Below are 7,023 nucleotides of genomic sequence, written 5' to 3'. Positions count from 1 at the left end.
GGTCACGTGGCGGCGGCTCCGCGAGGGCCTGGGGGGGTTCGAGATGAGGGCAGTGCGGAGCAGGGCGCTTGGGAGGGAGAGGTGTGAGGGGTGCGGGCGGCTCATACTGCCTTCGGTTCGGGGCCCTCGCTGCGGCGACATTGAGGTCCTGCAGCGCGTCCGGGGGAGGGCGATGGAGCTGGAAAACAAGGGTTGTGAGGAACTGAGGGAGCTGGAGCTGTGAAGCCTGGAGAGAAGCATCATGGAGGAGACTGTCTACAACCGTAGGGAGTTCGGTGCTGGTCTCTTCTGCCAAGTAACAAGTGCTAGAGTGACAAGGAATGGCCTCAAGTTGCACCAGGGGAGGTTGAGATTGGACGTTAGGAAGAATTTCTTCATCAAAAGGGTTAAACCATCTGCAAGGCAGGTGGTCGAGTCACTATCCCTGGAGGTGTTTAAAAGACGATGAAATGCTTAGAGATATGGTTTAGTAGTGGACAGGTAGAGTTGGACTTAGTGATCTCAAAGGTCTTTTCCAACCTAGAGATTCTATGATTCCGTGATTCTATGACACATTCTTGTCAGCTTTACACCAGAGAGACATGGCAGAGAGACAGCGCTTCCCAAATTGCGACTCGAGTCTCAGAACAGTTGTGATCATGCTGTACCCTGAGGGCTGGAGCTCTCATGGAGAGTGGTGAGGCACTGGCACAGGCTGCCCAGGGGAGCTGTGGCTGCCCCATCCCTGGAGGTATTCAAGGCCAGGTTGGATGGGGCCTTGGGCAGCCTGGTCTGGGGGGATGTGTCCCTCCCATGGCGGAGGGGTTGGAACTGGGTGATCATTAAGGTCACTTCCAACCCAAACTATTCTATGAGCTACTTCATAATTGCTTTCCATTTAATTTTTTTTTTAAATAAAACTTTTTTTTTTGTGAATCAAAAGATGAACTACTCTTTATGAACTAGATTATTACTGTTGTATTTGTTGCAAAGGCTTTTGCAGGTTTTGAAGAATAAAGCTTGAACCCTAAATTTTAATATTTTTCTAGCTAAACTCATTATTTCATCTGCACAGCCAAACTTCATACATTTAGAAAAGATCTAAAAGAGCAAACTTCTCAGTAGAGCAGCATCTTTCCAATCTCTTTGTGGTATACGTATCACCTTACTTTAAAGAAATTTCACACAGTGTTGGTATGGCAGGTTTTCCTTGCAGCCAAACAAAAAACAAACTAAACATCTAAGGTCCTTTGACTGTTTTCATCTTCCACTGTTTTGTATCCTTGCCTGCACTGTATTAAAAAAAAAAAAAAAAAAAAAGAGCACAGTTTGCAGTTTTGAAATTATGTTCTTGTGACTGGTCAAAGTTTGAGAAACACTGTTAGAGGCCATCAACCCAACAGCTGGCAGGCAAATAATAAACTTGAAGGAATCAAGTCAGTAATGAAAGAATGAACACAATGCATTAGGGTAATGGTTACAAGAATAGAGGGAAGAAACCAAAATGTCATACAAGTATCCTTTCTTATATCTTCATGCACATGTAATGACTATTCCATCCTTATGCAAGCATGTACACAGACATACTGGTAACCTGTGTGTTACCTGGAAGCAAATTCTCAAATAAGAACTGATTGTTTATCTGTAAACTGGTTGTTTATCTCCAGATGTATTTATCCCCTGAGAGAGCAGTTAGTAGTTTTTAACTTCACATGGACAAATTTTACAATTCAGTTGATAAGAATAGACTCCAAGCCCAATGGGAATGCTGATGTTATTTACCCCCCTGTACTCTGTGGAGAAGCCTAAAAAACATACTAACTTAAAAGTTACACTGTGAGTAGTTCTGCCTTTAAGGAGCAAATTCCAAGCATTCTCTGATCAAAAAAGTGCTGTGATCCTCTCAGTGGTCCTCTGTAGACATTGCTAGCAAAAGTACCTCACTGAATTAGCTGCCGCAGTGCAATAGGCAGCCTATCATAGAGCTAATTTCCAGACCGCATAGTAGTTTAAAGATCAATACAGTACTTTGCACTGCCTTCAAAAAGTAAAACAATGCACTTCTTATAGCTACACTCTGCTCCAACTGATGTGTTTCATCATCATTATTCAGTAAGGGGAGAATGCTAGGGTTTTAACAGTAGAAAAAGAGCTAGAAATAAATTAAGAAATAGCATTGCTATAAGCTGCCCAGTTACACCTCAGGACCCCCACTGCCTGCTGCTCACTGGTGAGAAACATGCACCCATCTCATCTGCAGGGCAGAAATGCACATCTACAATATAGTAGAATTCAGGAGTTTGGATCTCATCAGGCATCATTTTATCTCCCTTCTTTTACTAAGAAGTGCAGATAACAGAGACAGGTTTATTTGGAGTTTATACTAGCAAAATGAGGATAATTCAGAAAAGGAGAGATACACCATATTTTAACACAGCAGACCTGAAAAATCGTACTCTGCCATGCTCAAGTTCTGTCAACAAATCAAATATGTCACCCTTTCCACATGTATATAATTATCCACATTTGGCAAATCCTCTGAAGCGTTTAAGATGCGCAGTGATGTCTCAAGCTGCCTGACCTTTAAGTCAGGAGACAACTTTGGAGAAATGACTTTTTTTTTAACACTTCTGTGTCCTACATTCTTCAAAGAGAGTCTTGTGCATCCCATCTCATTTATATTGGCTCTGTGCTGTCAGAGTCAGCATGTTCTAAATATAGAATCTCAACTTTATTTCCTCCCAGATATTGCACAGGTTGATATTAAAATAAGCAAAAGATGTGCTAAAGAAGACATAAAGCTAGGCTTTTAAATGCAAGTTTGAAAGCAGTCTGTAACAGCCTATAAAACAGTGGAGTTATGCCTTATATATACATGAGATTTTATATAGAGCAATCTAGAAATATGCTTCTAGTTTAAGTACAGTGGCTGGATACTTCTGGGATTAGGCTTAGACTGCTTAGACTTTCCTGTCTAAGATTGTCTTAAAGGATGATTTAGTACTGCTGGTGAGGTTGATGCTGATTGAATCCTGCTGTAATCACAAATGGGTGGTTTTTTTCAGCATTGGTGTTCATCTGATCCACAGTGAGATACTTCAGAGTCCCGAACTTTCTAAAAACCAAAAACCTCCTACATCCATGATACAGAATACGTATAATCAGACAAAGCTACACTGAAGTGTTACACCACAGCTCTAGGGAAAGTAAAATGACACCTGTGTGTTCCCTGTCGTATGGAACCCATGCCAGACAAAGATTTTGTCTTTTTCCATGAAACTCTGAAGTTTTAAAGTTATGAACACCGCATATAGTAGTAAGGGAAGCTTAACTGGAAAACTGACAAGCACCTAAAAATAGCTGCTGTTGAACATGGAACACTTCCCTTATTGCTGTACCATTTAGAAACAAAAAGTAGATATCAAGCTGTTCCCATTCATCTAGATTTCCTTTACATTTTATCACTTCAGCTCAAACTGTGCAACAACTGTAGATGGAGCACATACCTCCTATATGAGAAATGTTTACAGCACTACATGTTCTTTATTTACTAAAGAAAGAAGGTAGTGCTACTCTCAGAATAAAACACCACATAGTACTACTCCTGCTATATGGATTTTTTGTAACAGCAAAGAGGGAATTCTGAAATGCTCTTCCCAAGTTTTTGTCTTCATCATATCATTATCTGAGATTCCTTCAATTTGGGTCAGAGCCTTACATCTGAAACGAGCTTGGAAGGAGGACTTTTCTTCCCGCCTCCCTACCCCCTTTCTCTTTGCTTCTCTAGTCTGGAGAATTAAAAATATTTTGAACATGGAAATCTGGAAATTGTCAGATTAATAATCCTTTCTACATTAGCTTTTACCTTTATAGGTCTAAAAGGAAGAGCAGATGCAGAGACTGCAGTCTTCTTTCTTGTAATGCCTGTTACTGAAGGCTTTGGCTCAAGGAACAAAGAACCTGGTAACCATGTATTTGAATGTGTAGTTCTGGGTATTTGCATTATTTTTTTTCATTTTACATAGTAAAAAAGACTTGAGTGATAGGGAGGCAAGCCCATTCCTACAATTTTCCCTCCACAGATAGCATGTCCTGCCTGAGCAGAGCTTGCATCTATTTGTATTGCTTTGTGTAATAGCCTTCTACTTCTACTGGGTGCACAAAATTTTTAGCCTCACATTCCAGTTACTGGCACTGGTGTGGTTAATAGCCTTTTATAAAAGAAACATTTTAATAGATAGAATTCAGAATTCAATTGAGATCTTTCTGATCATTGGAGAACAAACTAGTGGTGTAAAATGGCTGGAAGTACTGATGACATGGAAAAAAATTGTTCCCCATGAGTTGAAATTGATTTTTTTTGAGAAAACTGAAATATCTGCCACAGATACTTGCTTATGAGATACAGATTTTAATATTTTATCGTGCTGTCTTTTTTGTCAGCTTCAAGTCCATATTATCCTAGCAAACAACGTTTCACAAAGCAGCAGCATTAGAGAATAGTATTTTTCAAATTGAAAGCTGAGATTCCAAGCTTCAAGGTGATAGGCTTACAAATATAACAGGTATTTCTAGCTCTAACAGTTTGATACTGATGAAATCAGGTCAGAACTGACACTGTGAGAAAAGGTAAAATGGCAAAATATGCAACATAAGATTTTCAAGCCTTCTAGTATCTGACAGTCATACAATATGATAAAGGAAAAAAGGAACAAAGTCTCAGTGAGAGACAAAAAGGAATTGAGAAAATGATCTATATAAGCAGACGTAAATGCTTCGTATAGACCTTATGGGCTGCTTACCCTCCTGCTGACATTGCAGAGAGAGACAATAGGTCAGTCTTGAATTGCCTGGACTGCCACATAGCAGCTTTGTGTGTGTGTTCATAGGAGGCACGGACACTTACTGCCTAAGATACTGCTTCAGCTACATACAGCTTTATTCCCTCTACTACAGCAGTCAGAGTGTCCTTCAAATCCTGCCGCTTCAGGTAGCTTGCTTTCTCAGTTCTGAAACTAGAGCTATTCTATTGTATTTCTTCAGGTTATTAGTTGTTGAGCTAGAAGTTGTTTCCTAGTGTCTGCAGTTGGTAATTTTTATGTTTCAAAGTATGTGACAGGGAACAGTTTGACCTAGGTTTCTAAACAAACATTTTTCAGAGCATGATTTACCTCAAAAAATCTTGAATTGGCACCATTGACAGTAGCTTTGCACAGAAAGAAAATTTGTTTCTAGAAGTTGAACTAGATTCATTGTTTCAGACAATCCATTGAATATTTTTTTAAAGTAGATTCACCGTCCTGTGATGGAAGGGCAAAACAGCAGCCTGATGCCAACAGCATCTATGATGAAAAACTTTAAGTATACTTACAGATCTTAGGTACATTTTGGAAAGAATATTTAAATGCCATTTTTAGTTCACAAGTCCTCTCTAGGCATGAAGAGGCCAGACAATACTAGTGATAGCTATGCAGTTTTCTATACTATACTGTTAAGTATTTGTTCAAAATATAGTAGGAGGTCCTGTTCTAATTACATTAATACACAAATATAAACAGGAGTTACACAAAATTTAAACCTTTATAAACAGTATTAATATTTTTTATTTCATAAAAATGACTTGCTAAACTGCTGGAGTTGCCGCTAGGCATACTTCAGAGAAAAGAACCCTGCAGCTCACGTATAGGTGAAGTTTATTATCCTGTTGGAAACCATGGAACAAATATCCACACAAACAAATCAGAAAGCTAGGAGTTTGTCTAGTAGTATCCATCCAAAACTGGTCAACTTTACCAACAATACTTAGTGTCTAAAATGTTAGTTCAAACAGACTGGTCCCCAAAGGCTACCAAATGAACCTGGCACATGCTCCCAAGCAGCTTGTTCTCTAGCTGTTATACAATAGATTATTGGCTCTTTCTGTCTGCCAAGGCAAAGGATAGTCCAGACACTTAGACCACTTCAGGCAAAGTCAGCAGGGCTAGTTTAATTTGCTGATGAAGGTTGTTTCAGATAAGTGGCTTAATTAACTGTAATGGATTAGGGAGTACTCACATGGTCTTTCCCAGCAGCAGTGATTCAGAAACTGTAATCTGCTACAGGATGGAAGGATTCAAAGTTTATAGATCTCCAAGAGGCTGTTTATTCACAGCTATAGTGTCAAGAATTAGTAACAAGACAGTTCCTGTAAACCAGGTGGTAAGTATTGTTGTCCACAGGCACATCCCAACAGCTTAGGATGTTCTCAGCCCATAGTGGAGTAAGAAATCATGCTCAGCCTAAAACTACCTCCCCTCTCTCAACATTGACAACATAAAAAGGAAAATATACTGTTAGGTTATGAAAAAGGTAATCTGTCCTAATCAGTGTGTGAGAGAAGTGTCACTGTTTGTCCTTCTGGCTCAGTAGCTTCTTCCATATCCATCCCACACCACCAACCAAATATAGCAAACTTCATTACCTCTAGCATCAAGCCTCCTTTTCATAACATTTCTCGGACCTTTTTAGGAATTCCTATAGCCTCAAGATGACAGCAGACAAACCTCCTTTTCCTTCCCACATCAGGTATTAGCAAGATGTAAGGAACAGATATGCCAGACTTTTCTGCCTCTTTAACTCCCTCCCCACGCCAGCCTCAAGGAAACTGACTTATGAAAATGGAAACAATGTTCAATCTCTAAGCAGGCAAAGAGCCCATCAGGCAGTGTTTTTATTCGTGATCCTAGTTTCTTAAAAGGCTTAAACTGCTTTCTGTGCAGCTTCAGCCTCAGTAATGCAAAAGCTCTGGCAGTATAAGTTTGGACTTCCCCAGAAGGACAAGAAGTGATCTGGATCTCCATGTAGAAACCAAATTAAAACAGTTCTTCAGTTCAGCTTTCCCCGTCTTGCTTAGAACCAACACCTTGAACAGGTTCAATAAGAAACAAAAATCAACCAAGAAAACCCATCCCAAACCCCAGATCTCACCTTCAGACTTACTACTACAGTCTGGAGAGATATTTATAAAATTATTATTAGTAACAGACTCCGATACTACAGTAGATG

Source organism: Cuculus canorus, chromosome 6 (genome assembly GCF_017976375.1).
Source record: "Cuculus canorus isolate bCucCan1 chromosome 6, bCucCan1.pri, whole genome shotgun sequence".
NCBI classification, from domain to species: domain Eukaryota; kingdom Metazoa; phylum Chordata; class Aves; order Cuculiformes; family Cuculidae; genus Cuculus; species Cuculus canorus.
Note: the sequence above shows the minus strand (reverse complement) of the source record.